The sequence below is a fragment of the Oryctolagus cuniculus genome, chromosome 10 (genome assembly GCF_964237555.1).
Source record: "Oryctolagus cuniculus chromosome 10, mOryCun1.1, whole genome shotgun sequence".
NCBI lineage: Eukaryota > Metazoa > Chordata > Mammalia > Lagomorpha > Leporidae > Oryctolagus > Oryctolagus cuniculus.
Window position 1 is genome coordinate 103,588,196 of NC_091441.1, and position 9,795 is coordinate 103,597,990.

At 58.2% G+C, this 9,795-nt stretch overlaps 1 non-coding gene across 1 annotated transcript; it reads left to right on the plus strand.

Annotated features, from left to right (window-relative positions):
* Window positions 1-5,789: 5,789 nt before the first annotated feature.
* On the plus strand, window positions 5,790-9,461 carry LOC103349136 (uncharacterized). The gene is made up of 3 exons (XR_011379223.1): window positions 5,790-7,266; window positions 7,405-7,514; window positions 8,903-9,461. It is a non-coding gene; the product is annotated as an uncharacterized protein (transcript).
* The last annotated feature ends 334 nt before the right edge of the window (window positions 9,462-9,795 follow it).

The following is a 9,795-nucleotide window of genomic DNA, read 5'->3' on the forward strand; positions in this document are numbered from 1 at the left end:
GCCCCTTCTGAAATAATTGTGTGGCCTGCAGTGGGCTCACCTGCTCCTTCGCTGTGTCCACTTCCCCCAGCTCTGTCCCCCAGGGACACCTCTGCTCAGATCCCAGGGGCCAGGGAGTTGGTAAGCTCCCTCCCAGCTCGAGGCTGAGTGACCTCATGGGCACGGGGACCTGCCAGGGAGACTTGGCAGTTGTGGTAGAAAGGCATTGCACACATTCCCCCTTTCTCCTGTCCCATGCTGAACAGGGCCTGCTCAGGATGGGAAGTTCTCCCAAGGCCAGGATTGGGATGCGTCCATCAGCCAGTCCCTCTCTGTCCCCACCAGGTGGCCCCACTCCTCCTTGATGCTTGGGGACCCAGAGAGTGACGTTGTACCTGCTACAAGGACGAGGTTTGGGATTCTGGCTCACAGGCAACCTTTCACTTCTGTCTCCTCTGCGGGGCGAGGGCGGGCCCCCCAGCAGCGAGACTGGGACAAGCCGGGACGCCTCGGCCTCCAGCAGGGTCCTCTAGCCCAGCACTAGGGGCACACTAGGGGCCCCAGCTGGGCTTTAAGTTGGCTCCCCTGCACACCGTCTGTGTGGACTCTGCACACCTGTGAGCAGGAGTCAATGGTTCTCCTGTGCAGATCAGAGAGTTGTGCACACAGCACCGCGTCAGTGGCCATGCCTGCTCAGTGCGTGCCACAGGCTGGGGGCCTGAGCAGCAGGTGTCTGCGTCTCCCAGTCCCCGGGGCAGATGGTCTGAGGTCTGGTTTCAGCTGAGATGCCACCTGCTCCCTGCTCCCTGCCCCCCACCTGCCCCTCTGTCTGTCTGTGTCCTTACCTCTACTTCCTGCACGGATCCCAGGCACAGTGGATTCCGTCTGTCCTCGTGACCTCTGCAGAGACCCTGCTTCACACGCACTCACTGGGGACTGGGCTTTCAGCAGAGGAATTGGGGGTGGCACAGTATAGCCATGACAGACACCCACACAATCCTAACCCCACGTGAGTGTGCAGAAGTCATTTTTGTTCATTGTTGTTTTTTTCTTTATTTTTTGGACAGGCAGAGTTAGACAGTGAGAGAGAGACACACAAAGAGAAAGGTCTTCCTTTTCTGTTGGTTCACCCCCCAAATGGTTGCTGCAGCCGGTGCACTGCGCCGATCCGAAGCCAGGAGCCAGGTGCTTCCTCCTGGTCTCCCATGCAGGTGCAGGGCCCAAGGACCTGGGCCATCCTCCATTGCACTCCCGGGCCACAGCAGAGAGCTGGACTGGAAGAGGAGCAACCGGGACAGAATCCAGCACCCCAATCGGAACTAGAACCCAGGGTGTTGGCATCGCAGGTGGAGGATTAGCCAAGTGAGCTGCGGCACCAGCCGTTTTTTTTTTTTTTTTCTGTTTTAAAGACTTAGTTATTTATTTGAAAGGTAGAATTACAGAGAGGAGAGACAGAGAGAAATCTCCCATCTGCTCTTTTACTCTCCAATGGCTACAACAGTCTGGGACTGGACCAGACCGGAGCCAGGAGCCAGGAGCTTTTTCCGGGTCTCCCGTAGGGGTGGCAGGGGCCCAGAGACTCGGGCCATCCTCAGCTGCTTTCCCGGTCACATTATCAGAGAGCTGGATTGGAAGTGGAGCATCCAGGACTCAAACCGGCACCCATATGGGATGCTGGCCCTGCAGGCAGTGGCTTAACCCACTGCACCACAGCACCAGCCCCTCATCATTGTTCTTTGAAAAAAAGTTAAGAAATACCAGTGGTGGATTTAGTCCAGGTGATGACAGACAGTCAGGATTTCCTGAGCTCATGTGCTGTGCCAGGCCTTCCCTATTCTTGCGTGGGAAATGACAGGTGATAAGCAGAACCCGTCAGCCAAGTATGCTGGATGGCAGAGGGTGGCGGGAGATACAGAGAAAATGAAATCAGAGTGAGGCAGAGCCTTAGGAAGTGGGGGTTCCCAGAGTCCCTCTGGCTCCAAGGCTGGGCCATGGAGGAAGCAGCAAGAGCTGGCCCGGCATGTGGTGGCTCATCCTAGCATGTGGTGGGGCTGCCCCCAGCTCCCCGGGCCCTGGGTTTGGGATCCTGGCTCACAGGCAACCTTTCACTTCTGTCTCCTCTGCGGGGCGAGGGCGGGCCCCCCAGCAGTGAGACTGGCACAAGCCTGGATGGCCTCAGCCTCCAGCAGGGTCCTCTAGCCCAGCACACTAGGGGCACTGTCGGCGGGGACCTCTGTGCTGTCCCCAGCTGCCTCAGCCCGCGCCCTCCCTCCCGAGCCCATGGACGAGGAGGCCATCGGCGCTCACGGTCACTCTCTGAGAGCTATGAACGCTCCTCGGACCTGCAGGATAAGCAGGTGTGTGGCACAGCCCCTTAGGCCACATGAGGAGGAGCAGTTGGGTGGCTCTGTTGCTGTGTGCATCCTCCAGTGTCCCTGGGCTGCCAGGTGGCTCCCTCACACAGGGCCTTGCCCTTGGCCTGCGCTCTGCCCCTCCTGCAAGCTCTCAGCTGAGACGAGTGAGGAGCTGTCCAGTGCAGGGACTTGATTGTCTGACCCTTGTCTCGGGGACCCTCGGGTCACCCTCCAGTGACACCTGTGCCTCCTTGGTTTCCGCGTCCCTCGTGGCCAGTATCTTGGGGACAGTGGTGTGTGTGTCTGACGCACAGGTCACATGAAGGCGTCACATGCAGGTCAGAGGTGGCCTTTGGGACTGAGAGGAGAGGAGATGCCTGTCCCTCCTGGGGCGTGGTGGTCACGGGGGTGAGGGAGGGAGACGTCCTTGGGGCAGGCGAGAGCTCTGACGGCCCACAGGCACACAGTCGGCCCCATGACAGGAACCGGAGGGAAGGCACAGATGGGGTCCCGAGAGGCAGCGTTCCAGGCTCTCAGCAGTGGCTGTGCCCGCAGGGCAGGCAGGGGCGTCTGTCCGACTGTCCCAGCTGCCGGGCAGTGAGCTCTGGGCAGGTTCCTCGGGATGCACAGGCAGCCGCCTCATCCACAGCTCGGCCCCGGGACCCTGTCTGCAGCCTGTGTCCTCCTTCCTGCCGGCATCTACCCCACGGCCTGGCCTGGCCTCTGCAGTTCCATCTTCCTGCTTGTCCTTCAAGGAGCCGAGTGTGGGCCTGCTGTGGCCCTCGGCTTCCTAGGGAGCTGAGGGAGCTCTGCCCAGCGTGGGTCTTTCAGAGTCCCCTGCTGACCCCGCTCGAGGCTCCGGACAGCTTCCCCTGCTGTGGCTCTATCTGTTCTTCTATCTGTGAGTTGGGACAGGGCGCCAGCAGGTGACCAGAACCTGATAGCACCTGTGGCTCTTGGCCCCAGAATGCCCAGGTCCAGAGCAGATCACGGGGTATAACACCATTAAAGTAGAAATGGGAAGGGTGAGGGCTTCCTGGAGGCCGTGGCAATAATCACAGCCGGATACAGGCCAGGGTGGCTGCAGCGGCCCAGTTCTGTCTGTGTGTTAGCTGCCTGCCCACCAGGTGTCAGATGCTGCGCCATGGGCTGGGGAGTGGACAGTGGACAGCACAGGGCCCTGCTCCTGAGCTGATGCTCCGGGGCGGGAGATTGCCCACGCTGATGTGGCGGTCAGGAGACAGCTTAATCCCAGGAAGGGAGGCCAGTGCCAGGGGCTGGGTCTCAGTGCCATAAAGGGCTTTAGGGAGCCCACGAGCTGCCACTTCCACGTGGGTTTCTCTGCTTTGTTGGATGTGGCACCCATTTCCCAGAAGGCCCCAGCAGTTTGTTCACCGCCTTCAGGAAGCGCCGGGACCCCGAGCCGGCCCTGCCAGCGTCGGATCCTGCAGTCTGCACGCGATGCCGGCCCCTGCAGCGACACGGCCCTGTCCATCAGTGAGGAGGCGCTGGCAGCACCTCCACCGCTCCTGCGGGTTAGGGTTGGCCCACCAGCACTGAGGCAGACCTGTAGCTGTGGTGTGGGGGCGTGGCCCAAACCCCCCAGGCCTTGGTCCATGAGGAGGACAAGGCAGACAGACCCGGTGCTGCACAGCGCCTCCAGGAGTAGAGGAGCAGTGGTTGGGGGTGGAGCACCTCCCGCTGCTCACCACGGAGCCCCCAGGGCAGCTCTGTGCACCCCTGTCACTGCTCAAAATGCTCACTCCAAAGGCAGAGCTCAGCCCAGGCAGGCAGCAAGGCTGCATGGCCCCCTCCATGGCCCCACTGCTCTTGAGCCCTCAATAGCCAATGGCCAGTTATAGCTCTGCAGCTGGCAGAACAAGTCTGAGTCAGGGACACAACCCACAGCAGGTGCACCTCCAGGGACACCACCACCTGCCATCAGGGTCACCATCCTGTGACAGCCTGCGGGGACAGACGCTCAGCAGCTGACCTACCACAGGGTGACCGCAGAAGCTAGGACTCGCCTGCCCTCGGCAATGACCTCATCCCAAGAGGCAGAGCCACATCTGCTTGGCGTGAGCGCCCACCAGGAGGGTGGAACAGGGGGAAGAACAGGGCCAACAGTGGTCACAGCCCTGGACATGGACCAGGCCACCAGGGAGGGATCTGCTGCCACCTCTGCCCCTGGTCCTTTGCACCCACCGAGTTAGAACTTCAGAGTGGGCGTGTGTAAGGGAGGACACTGCACGGCGTCTGTGGTTGGGGGAGATTAGAGCCCTGGGCTGTCCCTGTCAGGAGGGTGGCAGACGCTCACTGGCCATCAGGGGCAGAGTGGGGCCTTCCAGTGGTAAAGGGACTCGGGCGAGGGACGTGGGGCCCTGGGTCAGGGTTCTGTCCTCACATCTGGCACCGTGTCTCCACCCATGTCCAGCCCTGATGTCAGGCCCAAGGCAGGGGCAGCCTGAATGCAGGGCCCAGGGCTCAAGGAGGCAGGGCACCAGGCCCTGGGTTGCCCTGTGAACTGGCTGCCTGCGGTGAGCGCCCCCTGCTGGAAACCTGGAGAGGTGATGTTGAGCAGTGGTGAGTGCAGGCCCAGGAGGGAGCAGGCACTGCTGAGCTGACCTTCTTGGCCCCTGCTCTGTGCCTCTCTGTCCCTCCCCTGGGGGAGGCCTTGAACTGAATTTGGGGCTCACTCTCCACTTCTCTGTCCTCAGGGGGACCCAGGAGCAGGCAGGCCGGAGGCACCTGACACTCCCTGTGCCCTTCCTGCCCCTCCCACAGGGAACCCCCAGTAGTCGCTCATCCCGTCTTCCCTTTCCTGGCCTATGGGCTCCACCCCAGGCCGGGACTCCTGCCTCCCTGGGTGTCCCATATTGATCCCGTATGGACCTGACCACTCCCCACGCTGGGAAACGGTGGTGGTCATCCTGCCTCCCAGGCTGGGGCCAGAGTGAGTGAGGTTATGGCTGCGAAGCTCCCAGCAGTGGACGAGACCATAGGGGAGTCCTCAGGGCAGACAGAGGCTGTGCTGGGGTCTCCCCCGAGATCCGGGACACCAGGACCTGCAGGAGCCCCCCCTGCAGCGTCTGTGGGAAAGGTTTCCCACCAGGTTGCACACTGGCAGCCTGTGGGATGGCCCAGGTCAGTCACATTTGCTGTGGCTCCTGCTGTGCACAGTTTGTGGTGCTAACACGGGAACCTTCTCTGTCTCCCTCTCTCTATCCTTCTCCATCTGCCTTCGAATAAATAAAGAAACCCCTTTAAAAAAAAAAGTGGAGCAGCTGGGACATGTACAGACACTCGTTCGGGACGCAGGCCCCGTGAGCCGTGGCTTTACAGCTCCGTCACAGCACCACTGACTTGAGTGACAGAACATTTGATGTAGTGTCGCGATGCCAGTGACGCTGCACCATGGTTTGAGGCAATCATTCAGGGGTTGAAGAGAAAGGAGTGGATACATTGAGTCTGCAAAAGGCAAAATTATGAAAGATGCTAATACTAGAAATGAAAAGGTTTCGAAATATCCTACAGGGTTTAATTTCAGAAAGCATAATTGTCACTCTCTTCAACCAGAGAAAGAATTGTGCAGTCTTTGTCTTACTCAAGTGGAAAGGTTCCTGTGCAAACCAGCGTGGGGCAGCACCTGCTGCGGTTTCCTGCTCTGACATCAGAAGGCACCATTGTGACGTCATGCCCGCTGCCTGCACAAAGCCTTGGCTGGGCCTGGGTTCTGTCATTTGCCCAGGAAGCGCTGTCCCGGGGACCTGGGGCTGGGAACAGCTGCCTGTTTGTTTTCTTGTTGTGTTTTTGTTCTTCAAGCTGCTGCTGTTTTGGTCCAATTAGTTTTTTCTTTTTCTGTTTTGATTATTTTGTTCTTTTTTCTATTTTATTTATTTTGATTTCCTCCAGTATTCATATTCTTTTTTCCCTTTCTTATTGATTTTCCTAGGCTATTTCATTTCCATTTGGATATTTTCTTCACTTTTTTCATTGGCTTTCCTCTTGTTTGTGGTTGTTCTTTATATTTTCATCCCATTATTGGGTTTCCCTTTGTTCACTTTGAGTTTTTTTTTTCTCATTTTTATTCCCTTTTTAAAATAAGACTGTGATTCATCTGCTTGGATTGTTATTACGGTGAAGGTTTATGAATTTTTTCTTTATGCTTTATTCCTTTTTTGTGTTTTCTCACTTTTAACTGGCTCGATAGGGTTAGTCTCAGTTGTTAGACTAATTGAGTTCATTTAGTTCCTGTTTTCTGTTGGTGATGTGAGTTGAGTTTGTCCATTTTCTGTTTTGTTTTATGTTCATTTGATTTCTGTTTGTTTCATGTTCGTTTGTGCTCAAGTAGTCTGAGCCGTGAGAGCTGATCTGTGTCAGCTGCTGGCTCGGGGTCTCCCAGACGTCAGCCCTGCTGACCCTTCCTGGGGGAGCCCTGGAGAGGGAGAGGAATCCGGAGGAAGAATCGGATCCTGCGGCTCCTGTTGGGTCAAATTTGTTTTTTCCTTTTCCATTTTGATTGCTTTGTACTTTTTGTTTCCTGCCACCATTCATGTTCATTTTGTGTTTTCTCATTTTAACATTTTATTCCATAGAACAGTCTCCTTGTTGGTGTTGTGTAGTGGATACAGTTCATTATTTCTGTTGGTAACGGGAGCAGAGTGAGTTTGTTCATTTTTGCGTTTTGATTTCTGTTCATTTGATTTCTGTTGTTGCATTTTCATTTGTGCACCACTCGTCTCCCTTCCTGGGAGCCCCGGGAGAGGGAGAAGAATCCCGAGGCCAGAATCGCATCCTGGATGGGGACTTCCTGGGGCGGGACTGACTGCGGTCTCCCAAGCCCTCAGTGTCCCCAGTGGCTCCCGCGTCCCTCAGCAGAGCGGGGCAGGAGATGTCCATGGCGGCTCCTGGCCCGAGCTGAGAAGGCTGTCAGGTGGGACAGGAGCTGTCTGCACGGGGGTGGGAGAAAGGGTTTTTACTGTGAGATTCAGCCTGCGGGGGACTCAGCTGCGGCGCCTCTGACTGCAGGGGAGGGGTAGTGGCAGTGCGGGCACCTCTGTCCTGTGCACAGGTGCTCTGCTGCCCTGTTTGCCCTGGCTCGCCAAGGTTCCAAGACCAAAGAAGCCCCAGGAACCTGATCTGCACCATCAAGAAGACTTCCTGTGGAAGGACCTCTTGGTGGTAAGGGACTCACCCACAGTGGGGCTTGGTCACCCCAGACAGACAGGGTGTCCATTGGCTTTGCATCTGTGTGCAGGAATGGAGCAGGTGCATAGAGGAGGGGGGAAGGACTCACACTGATGCCCATGGGCCCTCTTTAGTCAGGGGAGAGTGCAGAGGGACTGTGGGATCACCCCTGCAGGTTCTGGAGGTTCCAGCAGCATGAGCCATACCGCGTGGGCTTGCTGTGTGCAGCTCTGTACCAGGGTCTACGGAGGGGAGAGGCCGCGGCAGCTCCTGACAGGCCCCAGGCTGCAGCAGCTGGGGGTCCCTCTCCTGAGACGTGGAGCCGAGGTCTCGGCACTGCTCATCCTTGCCCTGCTGCCCCAGCCCTGGGCCAGGCAGTGTGGCCGAGCGCCTAGGAGCATCCTCACCACCATCCCATCCTCAGGACAGACAGACTGCCCCGGGTCTCCATGGGAGATGCAGCAGCTCCCACCTGGACAAAGGAGCGCAGACGCTGGGCAGGTGGAGGTGGGGCTGCCAGGTGCAGGGAGACCGTGTCCTGGGCGTTTCTGTCCTTCCTGCAGGCCATGGCTCCTGTGCCGTTGGCCCCTGGCCCATTCCCCATGGGCGCGGACGGAGGGGAGGGCATCTGCTCCTCTGAGACTCAGACATCCGGGTCCCGTCCCTCCTGAGAGCCCCTGACCTTCGAGTGGGGCCCTTCAGTCCTTGGAGCCTCAACGTGCCCCCCTGGGAGATGGGTGTCTCTGAGGGCCACAGTGGTCTCATGAGTCTTGCACACCAGGTCCTGCACGGTGCCCGACGGGCGGTTTGCATGTGAGAGAGGGGACCCCTCTGTGGCTGCCAGGCTTGGAGGTCCCTGCCATGAACTGTTGACCAGGCCAGCAGCCGGGGCTGTGCTGGGGCCTGGAAGGGGTGCTGGCATCACTACAGCTCTGTGCTGCCAGCACTGCCTCCCCGTGTCTGTTCTCGCAGGGCTGAGCCCCAGGGTGGTCATCTGCTCTGGCTTGGATGAGGCACCTACCACCTCCCTGCTGGTCTGTGGCCTTGAAACCAGTCAGGGTGCCCTGGGGTCTCAATGGGACAGGAACCAGGGACCAGGCCACGGTGTGACAGGGCCCGTGTTCTCCCCTTGTCAGCTTGTCCCTGCCCAGCTCTCTGACCTCTCTAATCCAAGAGGGCCCTGGGGTGACCAAAGGGTCTACACAGCAGATGCTGCAGCAGAGCTATGTCTCTGGTGACCCAGGTCTCCCCATCTTCCGTGGGAAGACGGACGCCAAGACTTCCAGCTTCAGAATCCTTGCCCCAGTGGTCTCCAGGAGTAGAGTGTCCTTCTTCCTCGGTGCCCCAACGACTTGACCCCAAGCTTCTCTCCCTGCCCACAGGTCACCATGATCGTCCACAGGAAGATGGACTCCGAGACGCCCAGCTCAGAATCCTTGCCCTTCCTGAAGATGTGTTGAGTGTCCCTTGTCCTCGCTGCCCCCACGACAGGACCCTGTGGCACCTCTGGCTGCCCCAATGATTGTCCACCGGAAGATGGACTCTGAGATGCCCAGCTTCAGAATCCTCGCCCTTCCTGAACAGGTGTTGAATGTCCTCATCCTCAGTGCCCCAAGGACAGGACCCCGTGGCTTCTCTGGCTGCCCCATGTTACACAACCGTCCTCTCGAAGATGGACTCCAGGATGCCCAGCTTAGAATCCTCGCCCTTCCAGGAGAGGTGTTGAATGTCCCTCGTCCTCACTACCCCAAGGACAGGACCCCGTGGCTGCTCCATCTCTGGGGAGCAGCTGCTGCCTGGGAAGAACCTCGTTGCCTCTGTTGGTGCCCATGTATTGCCCTGTACTACTGCCTCTGTGCCTGCAACGAACAGATTTATGAGTTAGACAGAAATCAATTACATCAATAAATAAATAATCAATCAATAAATAAATCAATAAATAAACCCCCTGGGGCTCTGTTTCTGGCTCTGTCAAGGGGGTGTGAGTGTCAGGAGCACCTGCCTCCAAGGAAGCCCCCGGAATGGCAGCAGACTCCCCTGGTTGCTGGGTACGGCTCGTTCCTTACAGGCCATTGGCTGCCTGGGCGGGGTTCTGGGAGCTGCCAGCATCTGTGGGTCCTGGGCTGTGGGGAGCTGGCTCCTTCCTGTGACCCCACTGGCCTTTCCTTTGTCCTTGCCCCTTCTCCTTGCCTCTCTGTCCCTCCACATTGGGAGCCCCCGAGGTCTCTCTATCCCCTTCTTTGTCCTCTGTTCCTATCCAGTCCAGGTGGCCTCT